This window comes from Anabas testudineus, chromosome 18 (assembly GCF_900324465.2).
Source record: "Anabas testudineus chromosome 18, fAnaTes1.2, whole genome shotgun sequence".
NCBI lineage: Eukaryota > Metazoa > Chordata > Actinopteri > Anabantiformes > Anabantidae > Anabas > Anabas testudineus.
The window spans coordinates 4,092,066-4,111,642 of NC_046627.1; the positions used below are offsets into that span (position 1 = coordinate 4,092,066).

Here is a 19,577-nt window from a genome sequence, read left to right on the forward strand (position 1 = left end):
CAGGAGGAACTGATCAGTAATTAGTGCAGAGGGAATGGAAGAGTAAGTCAGTTTATGTATGAGCATAGCAGGAAGTGGCTGGGGAGCAGAGCAGCAGGAGTGGGACCAGGTGAAAGAGAGAGAGAAACAAACTGGGCCAGCATCAGACAGGAATTGTGACAATTACAGACACAAATGTTGTCATGTTATACATCACTGTTTTTCAGACTGAGTTCCTGTAACCTCTCAGAGAGAAGCTGTGAAGCTCTGTCCTCAGTTCTCAGCTCCCACGCCTCTAGTCTGAGAGAACTGGACCTGAGTAACAACAACCTGCAGGATTCAGGAGTGAAGCTTCTGTCTGCTGGACTGGAGAATTCACACTGTAAACTGGAAACTCTCAGGTTAGGATTCATTAACTTAAGTACATCTTTATGCAACAGGTTTGTCTAGATCCAGAGACTTTGTGTCTATGACGACAATTGGAGATATTTCAAAAATCCAAAACTGCTGACATGAGAGAGACTCAAGCAGACTAAACTTTCAAATGTTCAATGTGCAATCTTTAAAAGTTTTAAGTTGCAGAAAATTCTTGTAAGCTTTTTTACTACATAAAAAAATCCCCACTCGCTCCTTCCTTGGAGCGGTCTTATTCATTCAAGCTCAGGTCCTCTAGCACAGGCCTGGGAGCTAAGATGCGCAGTATCTTACCTGTCTACTTCTAGTTCTTCTTTCAGCCCTTGGTACTTATCGATGTTCTCTTGCTCCTTCCTTCTGATTTTGCTATCACCTGGGATTGCTACATCTGTCACTACAGCCTTGTTCTCCTGTCACTATGTTGGGTTGGTTGGCCATTACCAGTTTGTCAGTCTGTATCTGGAAATCCCACAGGATCTTAGCTCTGTCATTCTCGACTACCTTTGGAGGTGTGTCCCATTTTGACTTTGGGACTTCCAGCCTGTAGTCGGCACAGATGTTCCTGTACATCTGTCCTGCCGGCCACTTGGGTATGGCGTTCCATGTATGCCCTGCCTGCTAGCATCTTGCATCCCGCTGTTACGTGCTGGATTGTTTCAGGGGCATATTTGCACAGCCTGCACCACGGGCCCTGCCTGGTGTGGTAGATCCCAGCCTTTATCGATCTTGTACTCAGAGCTTGCTCCTGTGCTTCTAGGATTAGTGCCTCTGTGCTGTCTTTCAGTCCAGCTTTGTCCAGACGCTGGTAGGATTGATCAACATCAGCCACTTCTTCTGTCTGCTGGTGGTACATACCGTGCAGGGGTTTGTCCTTCTATGGCCTTTGCAGAACAGCAGTGGGGACAGAGCATCTCCTTGGTATATGCCACACTTGATGTTGACTTGGGCAATCGGCTTGAAGTTTGCCTCTAGGGTTGTTTTCCACTTTCCCATTGAGTTCTGGGTGAAGGTTCTTAGAGTCCTGTTGATATGGTTATATGTTGATATCGATTCCAAGCATTCCACGAACCATGTGTGGGGCATTGAGTCATAGGCTTTCTTGTAGTCAATCCAGGCAGTGCACAGGTTGGTATGTCTGGTCTTACAGTCTCAGTCCCAATTTCTATTGGTATTGGGTGGTAGTTGAATGGGACTGCTCCCTTCTGGGGGTCCTTCAGGATCAGGACTCGGGGCTGGCTACCTTCTCTCCGTGTTGCCTTGATCTTAGCCTCCAACCTTCGTTTCCATGGAGGATGCTGCGCCTTATGGCTTGTGTTGGTCTTATAGCCAAATACTGCACCTCAAAGATCACGGTTGCTGCGCTGTATATCAGCTGATTGGTCTCAGTGATGATCATAGTTGGTATTGTCTGTAGTGCTGCATTCACATCTTCTAGCAGACTTTCAGAAGGTACTTCACTAATTCTTGGTAACCAGCCTCGGGGGCTCCAGATGTCCATCTTAGTCATGATCTTCAATCTTAGGTCAGCTACTCTTGCATTAAGCTCTGTTACTGGAGCTTTTTAATTCAAATTAATTAATTTTTAATCAACCAATAAGGTCTCATGTCACACCGCTCTTCAGATCTTTGCTTCCTGTGGCTGCAAGGATCGAGTTCAAAGCTTTGTCTCTTTCCTACAGACAGTCAGGCTGTCTGATCACAGAGGAAGGCTGTGCTTCTCTGGCCTCAGCTCTGAGCTCCAACCCCTCCCATCTGAGGGAACTGGACCTGAGCTACAATCATCCAGGAGACTCAGGAGTGAAGCTGCTGTCTGCTGGACTGGAGGATCCACACTGGAGACTGGACACTCTCAGGTATGGAGAGGCCTGCTGCAGCCACAGACAATGTTTGATAGAGGAGGAAGGAGGGATGTTAATGATTAATGACTCTGTTTGTTTAGATGAGTAAAACAAATGCACCTCTTTGTCATGAAATGACAAAAAAATGTGTCAGCATCAGTTTGTGTCTCACTGTGGAGTCATGTTGATGAACACTGCAGCAGAAAGTGGTTTTGTGCTGGAAACATTTCCTCTCAGCTGATGACAAATCTTCACTGAAGCACTTTACATTCAGCAAAGAACAGAGGGGAGCTCCTGTACTTTAAATTCAACTAGTGAATTGAAATCTTTCCTCCATGTCACCTCCCTGCTCCGTAGAATTCCAAGATAAGGACTCCAATTCCTTAGTTGTTTGCTGAATGTCCATCCCTACATACAAGCCTCCATTAGAACAGAACCAGAACACACTGTGTGTATGAGAGCCATGTAATGTCCATGTGTGCATGCTGAAAGAGAATGTGCTGCTCTGACCCCCCTCCTCCTTTCAGGGTGGAGCCTGGTGGAGTCCGATGGTTGAGACCAGGTCTGAGGAAGTGTAAGTGTGTTTTTAATGAGACTGATGAAAACAAAGCAGCAACATTCAACCATCTTCAAACTGTCACATCACTCATTCAAATCCCTGATGTCATGAGTCCTCATCAAACTGATGATAGATTAATAACTGCAGCTGGATTGTGTCTTGTTCTCTCCATCAGATTTCTGTCAACTCACCATCGACACAAACACAGTGAACAGAAAACTACGACTGTCTGACAAGAACAGGAAGGTGACACATGTGAAGGAGGATAAGTCATATCCGGATCATCCAGACAGATTTGACCAGTGTCCTCAGCTGCTGTGTAGTAATGGTCTGACTGGTCGCTGTTACTGGGAGGTCGAGTGGAGTGGAAGAGTTGTCGTATCAGTGAGTTACAGAGGAATCAGAAGGAGAGGAGACAGTAAAGACTGTGGGTTTGAATTTAACGATCAGTCCTGGAGTCTGAACTGCTCTGATGTTACTGGTTACTCTGTCTATCACAATAACAGATTTACATCCTTCTCCTCATCTGTCTCTCACAGAGTATCAGTGTATGTGGACTGTCCTGCTGGGACTCTGTCCTTCTACAGTGTCTCCTCTGACAAACTGATCCACCTCCACACCTTCAACACCACATTCACTGAACCTCTTTATCCTGGGTTTGGAGTCAGGTTTCCTGGTTCCTCAGTGTCTCTGTGTTCAGTGTAGTACTGAGAGTGTCGTCCTGTCAGAGAAACGTCGTCTCTGTTGAACAGATAGTTCAGTCTCTACATGTCTGTCTCTTTCACTCACACACACATTTTCAGATCCATGGATTCAATCAGTTTCTTCTTGAACCAGTTCTAAATGATTCATTGAAAACTTGTTCCTCTTCCAGTCCTCCAGCTGAAGCTCCGATTATTCCAGGATCCAGATGTTGAGGACTTGTTCTGAAGTCTTGTTCTGTCTTTTCTCTCTTTCTCTTTTTGATTGACATCTGACATTATTAGACATCAGTGCTGCTGTTCACAGTGACATCAGCACAAATGACCCAACAAAACCAAGGTTTTGATGTAAAAATAAGATTTGAATTTGTGGAAAAATACTTTCTTCCTTCTTCAGCGTTACAAATGTGTCTCTTCAAAGTTCTGAGATGTGTTTTACAAACCTACAATTGTAGAATATGTAAAATGACATATAAAATATACAGTAAACAAATAATAAATAAACAAATTCAACAACATCTAACAAATTAGGTAATTATTTAAAATATTGAGAAAATGGACAAACAACTTAGTTTAATATATAATGGATCTTAGTTTGTACTTTATATTTGTGATTTCCAAGTGATTCTGTTATTACCCCAAGAAATGTCTTGTCTGGAACTCTTTCAATGTCAACGCCATCTACTTGTATACCCGTCTGTGACTTCATATTGCAATTTCCAAATATTATGATTATTGTTTTGCTCAAGTTTAAAGAAAATGTATTCCTATCAAACCATATTTTTAATTTGTGCATTTCCTTCATTATGTCCTCCAGGAAATAGTAATAATCTGCAAATAATACCAACTTCAATGACACTGTACATATATCATTGAAATATGAAATAAACAGTTTGGGGCCCAACACTGACCTCTGAGGGACACCACAAGCAATGTCCAGACACATTAGGCAAGAGTTTCCCAGCTTCACAAACTGCTTTCTACGATTAAGTTAACTCTTACTACCCCCCCAATCCTATACCTTTCCACTTTTTTTATAGTGTGTCATGATTGTATATATTTTTTTGGATCAATGACAACTCCCACAGCATGTTTCTTTTGATCTATGGGAGTTGTGATTTCCTCTACTAATTCCATTATTTCCAGTGATGTAGATCAGTTTGTTCTGAATCCATATTGACTGTCAGTGAGTATCTGGAGCTTTTCTAAGAATGTATCTGATCTAGTGTTGAAATGTTTTTCAGGATTTTGGAAAATTGTGGAAGTGAAGAGACAGGTCTGTAGTTTGTGAAGTGGTGTTTGCTCCCAGTTTTGTACAAAGGTAGAACTTTAGTAATTTTCATTTAGTTTGGAAATAAACCTGTTTGGAATGATAAGTTACATATGTATGTTAATAGTTTTAAAACCCTGTCAATGACCGTTTTTACTAATGTCATATCAGTGTCATTGAAATCAGTAGATTTTATCATATGAGGATTTAAAATATTTAAGAATGTTTCATGTGTCTTGTTAATGTCTTTTTCTACCACTAATGGTAGAAACATCACAAACATTGCAACATCACATCATCAGTAGGGTAAAACTAACCTGTTTCACGACGGTCTAAACCCAGCTCACGCTCCCTATTAGTGGTACCAGTCGGTCATTCTTTAGTGTGTTAATGTCCTCTGTCCTCACTCGTCTCTACTCGGTTTGCTTGTCATCTTTAATATTCCTGTAATTGTAATTATAGACTGTAAAAACTGGCAGATGGTCACTAATGTCATTAATTAATAGTCCACTCACTGTGTTGTTTTCAGTATCATTTGTAAATATGTTATCAATTAAAGTGGCACCATAAGAGGAAATTCTGCTGAGTCGGTGATTCTTTTCATGCTATATATTGTAGTAATAAATTCATCAGTGATTTTATGTTTGTTAGTATTTATCAGATCAATATTAAAGTCTCCACATATAAAACTGATTTATTGGTCTTTTTGTAAACATACCCTCCATCCAGTCCTTGAAACTTTCAGTTTTTGAACCTGGTGCTCTATATATGGACTGACAATTTTTATTTTTGTCCATGTTGATTTCTGTTGTTATACATTCTAGTAAATTATCCACCACAGCAGTCGTACTTTCCAGTACTTTAAAGTTCAGAGTTTTATCCACATATATGTCTACTCCTCCTCCTCCTCTATTTATTTTCTGCTGTTATCTCAGAGTTCAGAACCATCCAGCTCCAAATCATTCCCTTTTTCTAAGTGAAGCCATGTTTCAGATACAGATATAATGTTGAATGTTTGTGATGATTTGTGTAAATAATCCTTAATGTTATTTAAGTTTTCATACAAACTTTGACTATTGAAGTTGATCATTGATCATTTGTCTCTTGATTTAATGTTCTGGTTTCACTGATCATCGGTGTAGTAGCTACAGTTATTGTTGATGGTGGAGAAGAAGTTACTGTCCGGGTCTATGCCGTGTTCCAGATCTTGTAGGTTGTTGTCATTGTATTCAGATATTTTCAGTTCCTGTTGATCATTGTTCTTCTGACTTACGTCCTTAACTTCTCCTCATGTGGATCAAAGAGTTCTTTCAGTGTGTGACAGGTTTGTGTGTATTTGTTTGTTACCTTACAATCCAGTTTTTGTTGATCACTGGTTCGTCTCCAGTTCCTCCAGATTTCTGATGATCAGTACTTTAACCTCCTCAGGTGAGTCGTTGACTTTGATGAATATTTCACAGTTTGTCGTCCAGGTGTGTTGGATTTTCTTCTGTTTCTTTGCTAAGTCAGCGTTGTGTTTGGTGAGGTGCTCGTTGATGAAGACTTTTGAACCTTTAAGTTTCCTCCTTGTTTAACAGAGCAGTCTTTTGTTTTCAGTTTATAAACCTCATAATAGCTGCTGGTTTGTCCTGGGCAGGAGGTGGCCTACCTCTATGCTGTTACAGTCCAGCTGAATCCCCTTGGACTCCAGGAAGGCGACCACCTGTTGCTCTGTGGAGTCAGCCTTCAGCTCAGCGTGTTCTCCCCCACTGTCCACGGCCTCCGCCTTCGTGTATGACAGGGTTTTGATGTAGATCCTGAAGTTCATCCTGGAATACTGGTCCAGGTCCACCATTCTGTTCTTCAGGTAGGTTATTACCTGGATTAAGTAAAGTACTAAAGTAGTTTAGTTTAAATTTCACCTTAAAAACTCTCAACATGATCATGTGTGGTGTCATTTTTCAGCACAAACACTTCATCTGTGTGACTTTATGTTTTTATTTTGACCTACTGTATTAAAACCTTTATGACGTACAAAACACACAAGAAACATCAAATCCAAGAAGGAAAACTCCATGACGAGGCCACCAACTGAACCACAACAGCCCAACATGTTAAACTCTAGACCAGCACATGTCAAAATACAGGGTGGAGAAGGAAAATACAGATCCAGAACGTGTCCACTGACCTGATCTAAAGGACATGAAAGAAAGTGGCCCCCTAACCCTGAAACCAGAAAAGGTTCTTTTTGAAATCTTCGTGATCAGCAGTGTTTCAGGTGGAACATGAGAACCGGGCTTTATGAGCAGTAGCAGTCAGGGAGGGGGTCATTAATGACCAATCACATCAGCTCCTTAGACTTGTGACCTTGTTATTTCAGTCACAACCCAGAAGTTGTGACCACAGGTGATGGTTGGAGTGTGGATTACCTTCCAGCTCGACTCCACCTTTGGTTTATTAATTCAATTCAATTCAATTTTATTTTTAGAGCACTTTTTACAATTGACATTGTCACAAAGCAGCTTTACACAACCAAAGAACAGTACATGAACAATGAATGTGTAAGAATCATAATAATCAGATTGTCCCTGATGAGCAAGCCGAGGGCGACAGTGGCAAGGAAAAACTCCCTGAGAAGGCAACAGGAAGAAACCTTGAGAGGAACCAGACTCAACAGGGAACCCATCCTCATATGGGTGATTACATGCTGTGTAGGCAGCAGTCCAGTATAACAGTTAATGTCTTTTAAGTTAATGTGGAGTCCAGTTAGTTAATTGCAGGCAGACTTGTTCCATTCCTGGACTATCGAGTGTTAAGTCGAGACCTCTGAGAAACAGCTGCCGACGTCCGCCGAGGCCAAGACCGACTTCATAGTCGCAAGTGACCAACTCCAGTCTCCACACGCATCCCATAGGGCAAACGGTGGATCCAAGCGACAAGATCTCCAGGACGAGTCATACAGGTCCAGAGGGCAGAGGGTGGAATGACGTGTAGCTCGACAGAGAGACAGGAAGAGGGAAATAGAGAGGTAGAGAAAGAGAGAGATGGCAGTTAGTTATGATCACAGTCGGATAAAGTTTGAGGTGAATGTATATGTAGTGTAGTGCAGCAGGGACTCCGGCAGGACTAATTATGACAGCCTAACTAAAAGGGTGGGTTCAGAAGGAAACACAGACATGAGGGCTCCCTGGGATGTAGAGCAACCGAACACTTCACCATCAACAAACCTGAGTGATCAGTGAGAGTTGGGAAGACAGCATCTAAACATACCAGTTCACCATAATGCTCTACGTCCATGAGTCCTTCCCAAATCTATTTACTCAAATGCTTGACTAAATAAATAGGTTTTCAGCCTAGACTTAAACACTGAGACTGTGTCTGAGTCCCGAACGCTATTTGGAAGGCTATTCGATAACTTTGGGGCTTTGTAAGAAAAGGCTCTGCCCCCAGCTGTAGTTTTTATGATACGAGGTACTGACAGGCAGCCAGCATCCTTTGATCGAAGTAGGCGTGGTGGATCATAAGACACTAGCAGTTCACTTAGATACTGTGGCGCAAGACCTTTTAATGCTTTAAATGTCAAAAGTAGTATTTTAAAATCAATGTGAAATTTCACAGGGAGCCAATGAAGTGTAGATAAGATAGGCGTGATGTGCTCATATCTTCTGGTTCGAGTGAGGACTCTCGCTGCTGCATTCTGAACTAACTGACGCTTGTTTATCCACCTGGTTGAACAGCCAGACAGTAAGGCATTACAGTAGTCCAACCTAGAGGTGATGAAAGCATGGACTAATTTTTCTGCATCATTTAGTGACAAAATATTCCTTATCTTGGCAATATTTCTGAGGTGAAAGAAAGCTGTCCTGGTGATATTATCTAAATTATCTTTATTACAGTGCTGCAGTAAACTCTCTCTCCCACTGTCTGCTTCGATGAGGAGCTGCAGATCAGTCCAGAAAGAAAAGCAGGAGCTCAGTTGACTCTGGAGTTGACTCGGTCTGACTGATGACATTTATTTACACAGTAAAATATATTTGAAGTTTTGACTGAAGAAGACAAAGAGTTGACAACTAGGTCTACTGGAGGTCCTGGGGGGACCGGACTAATAGGATTCAAACCACTGTGATGAGAGAGAAAAGCTGCATTATGTTTTCTACATGAAGGATCTGGGGCAGCTTCCTGGAGACAGACCTGCAGAGGAGCTCACCTGCATGTACCAGGAATCTGGGTCTGGACCCTGAGTCTCTGACCGTAAATTAAATCTCCATGATTCAGAGAACGTCCAGGGCCGTGAAGACTCTTCATACTCACTGTACTTTGTTTTATTGGAGCCGCTCGTGTTTCTCTGCTCTGCAGCAAACAGGGTTTGGTTTTTGTTTTCCTGTTGCTCACTGTGAGAACTTGGATTGGGGGGTCACTGTGCTGAACATCAGTACAAAAACACATCAGCAGGACTCAGACACTCGTTGCTTCTTCTGATGAAAACAAGGACAGGACAAACATTTCTCCCTGGAATCTGATGGACCTGCTGTGTTTCCTGTGTTTAATGAGCAGAATAATAATGAACTGTTGGTTCCACAGCAGTTTACAGTAACGATGCACTGACAGAAAATCACCAACTGATTCAACACTGATCACACTAAACCTTTGTTTGCAGGAAACTGTTGCTCCACACTTTGGTTTGTTGGACTTTGGTGTATTTACTGGAGGTTTTCAGGTTTTTCTTGGTTCTGTTGGATTTTGTTCAGACAGTGAATGAAGCTGCAGCACGGTGACGCGTTCGACTTCTGGGGGAAGGGACTGAAGTCACAGTGTCTTCAGGTGAGTCACATTTAAAAGGACAATTTACAGAGATTATTTATTTTTAATTTTAAAACTTTTTTATTTACATTTATTGACAGAAACAGATCAAATCAAACTTTTACTAGGAAGTATTTTTAAAACTTTCTTTTAAAGCATCTTCACTTATTTTTAGTTTTTATTTCTAATTGTGGGAGGTCTCTGTGGATTATAATTATTCATCATAGTCTACCTGTAATTTTAAAGAATTTAATAAATACTGTCTGTAAACACAGGAAAATACTCTATACTATATTTTACATATTGTGTTTGTTTTAAATACAAGAAGCAACTGAACAGTCACTAAAAATCTTTATATTTCTATGTGAGAAGGATTGTATTAATTTTATAATATTATATTTTTTCAAAAACCACCAGCTTGATAACATTTTAGAAGCAAAAATACAGTTGAACAAAAGAAGAAAACCTCCACAGCATCAAATAAACAATAATAATTAAAAGAATAGTCTTGGTTCCATCAGTTTATTATGATTAAATAATAATTAAATATACTATATAACATTTAGTTTCAGAGCTGTCGAGATTTTTAAGTATATCATTTGTTCAGTCCTCACAACACATGAACTTTGTGTATCTAGACAGCAGCTAACAACAAATACAAGACTCCATACAAGACTTGTTTTTCTTGTTTTTACTGGAGTTGTAGTGAACTGAGGAGTACATTGATCTCTATTATATTTCTATCTTTATCTTGTAACTGAAAGAAACAGAAAGAAACTAAATTAACAAATAATACATAACGTTACACATTTAGTGTGTTACACTCAGTAGCTTGACTTGAATAAAGCTAATTCCTACAACATGCACACGTTATTTATCATGTTACAGGAAACAATTCTAACATTCTTCTAATGTCAATAAACATGTTCATACTTAAAAAGACAAATATTTAAAAAGGTACAAACGTATAGAGCACATTCAGCATGTACATGAACTACTACTGTACCGACAGAGAACTACATCAAAGATGTACTATTGAACAGAGTGGAAAGAGCGCTCACTCTGTACCTAACTATCTTCACAAAGATCAACTGAAATACACAACTCTCACTCTGACAAGTTTTTAGAACAAATACTTTTAGCTGCCTTTATCATGGATTTACTCTTATTCATTTATCACTTAATAACTAAACATTCAACTCAATGATATTTTGACATTTACAGTAAATTTCTGTACTCTTAGCTGAAGTAGTGATGATTTATATTTAATATTAAGGTTGTAGGATGGTGCTGGACTGAGGTTTTCTGGTGTGGTGTCATTTCTTATCCTTATTTCATTTTGACAACAACACCTAAAAAACCTGCAAAACAAAGTGTAAATGTCCAGTTGTAATACGTCACAATTTAAAGCTGTAACAGCAAATTATTGTTTGTCTGCAGATGGAGAGTTGCAACAGACACAAGTCAGTTTTTACCAGTACATAATTGCTGAGACATCACTGACTGAAGTAGTAATCAGTACTTCTGTGTTTACTCTGTTTTACCTGAACACAGTTTTTTTACTCCACTCAGCTCAGTTTTCATGTAAAGATGCTCCAAGTAAAATGCTCCACGTCCCCTAAATCATAAGATCTTTAGTAGGTCTGCTCAGTGATTCAGATTAAAAGTGTCACCACCTCGTGACATGGATGTTGTCGACTGACCGACCGACTGTTGTTTCCTGAGGAGTAAAGTTCCCAAACGTCTCCTGCATCCTGCAAACAGATTCTACCTTGTTGTGTTTCTTCACAGCTGAGCTCAGCCTCCTCCGAGCCCTCATCTTAATCACTTCATAAGCTCCAACTGGTCCAGAACTCAGCCGCTCGCATCACCACCAAAACTTCCACATCCGAACACATTACCCCTGCTCTACAACAACTCCACTGGCTTCCTGTAAAAATTAGAATTGACTTTAAAATCCTTCTGTATGCCTTTAAGGCTATTCACAACCTAGCCCCCCCATATCTGTCCGATCTCCTCCACATTGCCACCTCCTCTCCTTCACTCAGGTCTTCCTCCGCCATCCACCTCAATGTCCCCACTGCCCGTCTTAGCACCATGGGGAGCAGAGCTTTTAGCCGTTCTGCCCCTACTCTTTGGAATTCATTACCACAGGACATCCGTAACACTGACTCCCTTTCTATCTTTAAATCCAAACTCAAAACTTACCTGTTCAAGATTGCATATTCACTTTAATCTACTTTTGTACTTGTATAGTTTTGATTTATTGTGTTCATTTATTGTTGATTGTACAGTGTCCTTCAGTGTTCTGAAAGGCGCTTTAAATAAAATGTATTATTATTTTTAGTATTATTATTATTATTATTATTATTATTATTATTATTATTATTTTTAGTATTATTATCAAGACCACTGTAAAGAAAAGACACAAAGGTTTTTACTTACAGATCAGACGTTGAAGATGTGTTTCCTCCATTGTCTCTGTGATTCTGTGAGTCACAGTGAGTAAAGCCCACCTTCTTCCTCTGTTTAGTTTGTGGTTTTCTTTCTCTATTGAGACAGAAGCAAGTTTACGTGGGTTTTTTCTTTTCTGTGACTAAAAGAACAGTGATAAAATATTTAATGTAAATAACATCAAACATCAGCTCGTCTGAATCTACAGAATCATTTCATTTTGACAAGAAGAGCTAATTCAGTTTAATCTCCATCCTCTAAGACAAACACTAATAGAACTCAACTACTCATGTGGAGGAAGTGAGCAGTGTTCACAGGGTTCAAACACTTCATAGTATCAGCTACACACACTTTGGGGATTTGTTCTCTCACCTGCTGAACTGTGTGGTTGTTGTCACAGTAGTGAATGTTGGACTCAGGTGCTCGTAGCTATGAAGAGAAATGAGGAAGTGGATCTCAGTCTGAAATCAGTTCCTCTGTCATCAAGACCTCAAACACACACGTTACAACTACAGCCACTGAAAAACTAAAACTACTACACAATTCTAGATTTGTAATGTCAATATTCTTTTTATCATAAAATGAATTTAATGTAAGATTTATAGTGAATCTAAAAACACTAAAGATGTCACCAGTAGTAGTGTGTTGGTGTCCTGTGGACTGTTCAGCACCCTCTTGTGGGTCAACAGAAACCTCTATATAGCACCGTGTTGACGTTTTGATACCAGATGTCTGCAGTACAACCAACACATTGTTATTATGTGTAACACGTGTTCACTGCTGATTTTACAGTTAAATGCATGTTTCATGTAGTTTTAGGTTGAGGATCTTTGAATGATTTGGACTCGTTCAAATGTTCAGTGATTCAGTGTAATATAGTAGTAGTGTTGTGCAGACGTTTGGAAAAATAAAACAGGTAAATGTGCAGTTGGAACATATTTATTTACTTACTACAGCCTCAGGTTTTTAATAGACTGTTGGTTATTTGTCTGGTCTGATGAGGGAACTATGACGCCCCCTACGGGTCACGGTGGGGTATTATTTTTCCATAGGCGCTCGTCCACTCTGCATATAGTGAGTAACCATCATGAACTAACTCTACCGAGTGGTTCATATAGTTTTTATTCCCACTGAGCAAATCCAATAATAACAAGTGAAGCACAAATCCAGCTCCAGTCCAGTGGACAGCAGCATCCCAGCTGTGATCCAGCTACTGTCAGTCAGTGTCACAGTCTAATAACAGTGTTGAGAGCTGATCAGCTCCGTTAATGAACTGTCTCCATCTCTCTGAGTTCCAGTGATACTTGCTGCTCACAGCTGAGGGTGAACCCACTCTCTGTGGACACAGCCAGCGGGGATCTACTGCATGATACAGGCTCTACTCTCACAATAGATCATGATGGAGCAGAGAGGACGCAAAAGTAGCTCCGAAGACAATTCACCATCCTGAACTTTAGGAGACTCCGTGTGGAACAGACATGGAGACATCTGCTGGGTAAATCTATGTACTGCAGATTTCTATGGATTCAATCTGAGACCAGGAGAGAAGCATTTGTCAGACTGCACAAAGCTTTATTTAGTTAGATCAACTGGTTAGAAGACACATTTAGATTCTGTTTTCCATCAAATAGAATAGAAGTCGTAGTAAAAATGGGACGAACTTCCCGGAGACACGTTTCTGTCAAACTGATGAATTTTCAGATTTAATCCACACATGGGTCAAGTTTCTACAAGATCCAGATCCAAATCTAGATCTACGGAGTCAGCGGGGCTCTTGAAACAATGTGCTGCAGCATTTTTTTGTGTTTTTTACCAGTTCGGGGTCTGATATGGTGTCAGGTTTGAAACCCACGATAAATCCTGAACTTCTTTGTTCCACCGTTGAGACTCTCGAAGGACCGCTACGACGTTCAAAGTAAAACAATTAAAATAAAACAATGACTTTATTCACGTGTTTCAGCCAATATTTAATATTGTTATTAACACTAATGTGAGTCCAACTCTATGATCCCATTGTCTACACTGTAATACAGCCTTAGTGAGGAGCTCGAGGGATCTTGAAGAGCAGATAGGAATTGTTTTATTCTTATATATGGCTGAAAATGATATGAACGACTTATTAATGAACTGTGTAACAACCACAGAGCAGCAGGAAAGAAACGCACGTCTCCAAATGGAGAAGGTGCATTTTAGCTGTTGATCAGCTCAAACCTCAGACAATGAGTCCACAACCAGAGTTGTCAAGGTTTGTGATTTGAAAGTTATCAGCTACATGGGTCAGTACTGAGCAGGATACTGAAACTCAGACAGGGCTGTGATCTGGATCCAAAAGGACAAAAACATCAAAAAAGGAAGAAGAAAGAAACTTTGTGCTGCAGTGAGGACAGAAAAGAAATGAGACACATGATAGATGGTCTAACACTGTAAAAAACATTCAGTAGTTTTTATGGTAACAAACTGGCAGCTGTGGTTGTCAGAATAATTCAGTAAAAATACAGTGAAAATGTGAAACAACTTTACTGAATAAACTAAATGTTCCAGTTCAAACCTGTAGTTAATGTTAGAAACATGAAGCTGGTTAATCTAACTGTCCTTTTCTGTTGAATTAACAGGACGATGCTGCTATTAAACTTTATTTATTGTAAAAATCAGTGGTGTTTCAGGCAGAACACAGGAGTCAGGTCCTCTTTTCCAGCTGTGTATTCAGATTCTGACATTAGGTGGTGTGTGTGTGTGTGTGTGTGTGTGTGTGTGTGTGTGTGTGTGTGTGTGTGTGTGTGTGTGTGTGTGTGTGTGTGTGATTTGTACATAAAGACGCACGTTAAACAAAGGAAATAGGAGGTATAACTCCACAGTACGAGCATGTGTGAAACTACAAACTTCTTGTTGGTCAGAACGACACTTTTCTGAGCCCAAACACATTTTACATGAGTGAGTCTGACAAACAAGTCAAACACACATAAGTCCCAGTGTGACGTCTCTTTTTATTTGTAGTGAGACATTTTGGAAAGAGGTTTTCCAGAAGTGTCCTATCCTGTATCTAGGATATCTAGAATCTGGGAAATGTAGGAGATCTGCACATGCTCAGTCTGACATCTGACAACAGGAACTGACTGACATTAGAAACAGTGTGAAACCTCTTTCCTGGTTTGCTCTTCTTAACCCTATAGGCTATGTCACACAAAACCACACGTCCTATAAGACCCACAGCCTGTAAATGCATCATCTGCACTACTATGATGTCAGTGCAGAAGAGGAGAGGAAAGGTCGGCCTGTTGTGCACATTTCTTCTCCAGGATTTCTTTGCTTCTGGTTCGTTTTTACACGTTTTGTGTTTGAGGAAACACACAGACTGTTGACAGTTCATTCACAGTTCTCTTTTTCAGTAAGTTGGCAAATAACAGCAGCTTTCAGCAATGAACTGAGTGAATAGGCATCAGACAGAGGTGGAAACCTCCAAGTAAACCTGGAAAGACACTTAGGGGAGATCAGTTTATCTTCTCTTCTTGTTATGGTGTGTATGTATATATGTATGTAGAGTATGTTCTTAAATGTACCTCATACAAACATCATATATCACTGTAACATATTGGTCTATTGTTGTTCTGCAGATGTCTATTAGGATCATAAAGTTTTAGCAATCAACATTTTACAAATCATTTGGTCTGGAACCATTAAAACCTAATATTACAATTGTCACGTAGAGTTGAATTAATATCTTATGTGTTGTAGACGTGACAAACAGCCTCATGATACCTGAATTTCTATTGAATGAAAACATTTGTCCTGAAACTTCCATTCAAATAGCAACACTGTGCTTTTTCTGCTGCTTTTTAAATGTGGTCACATCGTATTAAATTGGACAGATTGTCTTTTAATGTCTTATGAAGAGAGCGTTTCTTTTTTAAACCTTCATATTTATCCAGTTATGGATATGGTGTGGACTGTGCGGGAAAAGGCGCCCCCTGGTGGGCTGCGTTATTTCATTAAATCTAATCACAGCTCAGTTACAAGATTTAATTAAATATCACCCCCCACCAGAGAGCGCCTTTTTCCACACAGTCCACTCAGACATTTGGTTATTTCCACAAAATAACTCATCTCATATCCTGACGTGTCTTTTTGAGGCTCATTGAATAGAATATGTCAAAGTCTGTTTCTATGTTTCTATTATATCGTCTAAAACCACAGAACAAGATCCCATGTTAAATGGAGGCAGTTTAGGCCGTTCAAGCAGAACCAGAATTATCTCCAGTTCCTTCTGTGTCTGGATCCCAGCGGTGCTTCACCTGTCTAGATTCAGATAGTCCTGTATATTAGGCTGATAGACTGACCACACTGTAGAGTTTTCTTCTTCTACCTGAACTTTGATCTGATGTTTGTGACTCTTCACCTCTGTCTCCTCTCACAGGGAGAAGATGATCTTCAGGATCCTGCTGCTCATCAACCTGATCTCATGAGTCTCTGGTTAGTTCACATCTTCACTTTATTCTCCACCAACTCAACAATTATTAATGGTTCAATAATTCAACTTCTCACTTTGTGTCTGTGTCTCCTCAACAGGAACATTTGTAGTGAATGTGACACAGAGCTCCTATCAGGCAGAGGAGAACCACAACATCACACTGGAGTGGACGTTCACTATCAGACCTGACAGATCCTCTAAGTCCATTTTTATTTCTTGTGGACTGATGACTAGTCACAAAACCCTGTTTCATCTCCATGATGGTGTTGAGGTCTCAGAGTCTCAGGACGAACAGTTTTCAGGAAGAGTCCAGTTTGACGAAGACGTCCTCAGAGAAGGACGAATCAGACTCCAACGGTCCAGACTCAGGACTAATGACTCAGGACTGTACCTGTGTGAAGTCTAATAATGGTTTCAGCTCTGACAGATGTCGACTCAACGTCGCTGCTGAGTTGATTGATGAACGTTTGTTTTGCAGATATTTGTTCATAAACTGGACAAATTGAAACTTTGACCCAACAAAAGAATCATGTAGAGAAAAAGTCAACATCAGTAAAATTCCTCCACTGTGAATCATGAATGTCTTAACAAAATGTGATCTGGATCCATCCAGTAGCTGTTTGGATATTTGGACTGATCAGACTGATGAACTCAACACATAGAGACAAACTGCTGAAACTCAATATTTGTTGTTTGTTGTTGAAAAATGAAAATGACAGATTATTATTGTTTCACCATCAAATGAACCAAACAACAAATCACCAACATTTAATGTTCTGTGTTTTTTCCAGCAGCTGCTGATCAGCCTGAACCTCAGAGACCGACTGTGAGTTCCCAACCAGAGAGTGGAGGAAGGATCGGCCTCTACGCTGCTCTGGGACCAACAGCAGCAGCTCTACTGGTCAAACTCTGTGTAGCTTTGAGTCGTCGTTGGAGTAAATCTACTGATAAGACAGGAAACCTCTGTTCAACTGTGGAACACAAGGTTTTCACAGATCAGACTTTTCTGTGTCTCTGAATCCTTTGACTCTGATGGTCCATGAAGGTCCATCAGGACAAACAGGACTCTGCGTGGAGGACCCCCTTTCTATCAGACTGTTCAAGACCTGAATCAGACCAAGAGACAGAAGTTTAGTTTCATCATATGTTTCCACAGTTTCAGGGACCGTGGAGATAGACACAGGAAGTGTGTTTAAAAAAACAAAAAACAAAAGTGGGTTTTTATTCACCCAAAAATGAAACAGACACAAGTTTGATTAGGAACAAAACTGGGTCCTAAAAGAGGTCAACAAAAGACTTCAAACTACAAACTGAACTACAACACAAGTTCTACCATGAACAAAGACACAACTGACTCAAAAGGGGCAACATATATACTTGTTGACCAAACCAGTAAGAGACACAAAAAGAAACAACAAAATAATAGAACAACAGTTTGATATGAACTAGAACAACTAAGAAACAGTTCCCATATTTCACCTTCACTACATTAATCCCAGCACTTGGTTCAGTCCTGGTCTATTAGAAGTCATTAAAGTCTGATGAGGCCTCAGTCCAGTCTTTTATCTGGAGGACCATCCCCAGACCAGCAGAACAGGAACTAAAGAAAAAGAGAAATGAAGTTAGTACAGTTTAAACAAAAGTACTTTAAGTACTGACAATTCAAATGAATCTAATGTTCATGCTACACTAGCTAATTATGTATGTAAACAAATAAAACACTTCAATTAAATGTGCTGCTTTCTTTTAATGAGGACAACTAGAAACCAAAGACAACCAAACTGAGCTTAAGGTCAAATAAAGGGTGAGTGAAACGTTACCAAACAAATGTACGGTGTGGTCGAGGCTGCGGCCGTCACACACATTTTTATCTGATGAAAGTGTTGATGAAAAGTAAACTCAAAGGTTTTTATCCAGTGCCAGACAAAGAAAACTCAACTTGAGCCTCTCAGAGACTTTTAGTTTGTCTCCTCAAGTCTCTACATCCTCTAATGTTACTGTGATGTGGACATATTGTAAAGAAATGTCTAGTTTCAAAAGGAATAAGAGAGAAGTTGTTGAGACTGTTTTGTGTGTAAGTGTGTTAATATCAGAGACCCAGAAATCAGTGAAGGCTCAGTAACAAACAGAGAACGTCTGACAGCAGCTTCTCTCTTCAACTTGGCTTCAGGAAGATCAGAGCCCACCACTGACGAGACGTTAGATCACAATGGTTCAGAGAAAAGAGGAACAGACTATTTATTGAACACAGACTTGGTAAATATACCACTGCCACAAGGTGGAGACATGACACCATGTGCTGACGTTTTGGTCAGGGGACAGTTCAGCCTCTGTGTTTGATATGAACCATCAGTGGTTGTAGTAGTACTTCTGTAGTTGTAGTACCATCTGCACCTGGAGTCACAGGGACTTGAAGCTCGTCTATCATTTCTCCCTGATCCACTCAGACAGCTCTCTCCTTTACTTCCTCTGGACCGTCTTCAGTGTGGTGCATTCACTGACACCCGTAACAAACTGTGGACCAGATTTTAGAACCAGTAAGGTCCAGGTGAACAGCATCAGCTGACGACGCTCTGATGTGAGTCAGACCCGCTCAGGTTGGTCAGGACAAAGTCCAGAACAGTGGGAGAGATGTTACAGAGCAAACAGCAGAGTGACGACTTTTCTCACTAGTTCATGCTGAGTTCTTCTTTATTCCTTCGTCTGTATGATATTAAAGCTGATTTGTGTTTTATGAAGCAACATTATCATGAATGTGATAATATACAGTGTTCACTCTTGTAGCTCTGGTTCATCTCCATCAACTCCTCTTGTAAAAACATGTTTCTTTAGCTGCTTTATGCTCCACTGTGTTGATTGTTTCACATCAACGTGTGATCCGTTGTTTTCATAGAAACATTCATTAATCTTTCAAATAACTGTATTTATGTCTTTTAATTTTCAGTTGATTCTACTTTTAGTTTGTTTTGAAAAATATAAAATGATGAGTTGTGTCTGAACCCAGTTTAGTATAAAATACACTTGATAAGATGAAAAAACTCTGTGTTCAGTATTTCTGAGAGCACTTGAACACAACATTACTGTCATGAGATAGTTTCTCCTGCAGAGGGCGCTGCTT

General features: G+C 40.1%; 1 protein-coding gene and 1 long non-coding RNA gene across 2 annotated transcripts in view; one reads left to right on the forward strand and one right to left on the reverse strand.

Annotated features, from left to right (window-relative positions):
* The window catches only part of LOC117153069, a 37,844-nt gene extending 24,882 nt beyond the window's left edge, over positions 1-12,962 (reverse strand). The window contains exon 1 of the long non-coding RNA XR_004463486.1: positions 12,367-12,962. This is a non-coding gene — a long non-coding RNA (uncharacterized LOC117153069). The remainder of the gene's footprint in view (positions 1-12,366) is intronic.
* Positions 1-19,577, forward strand: part of LOC113168709 (NACHT, LRR and PYD domains-containing protein 3-like) — a 175,499-nt gene that overhangs the window by 48,769 nt on the left and 107,153 nt on the right. The window lies entirely within an intron of this gene.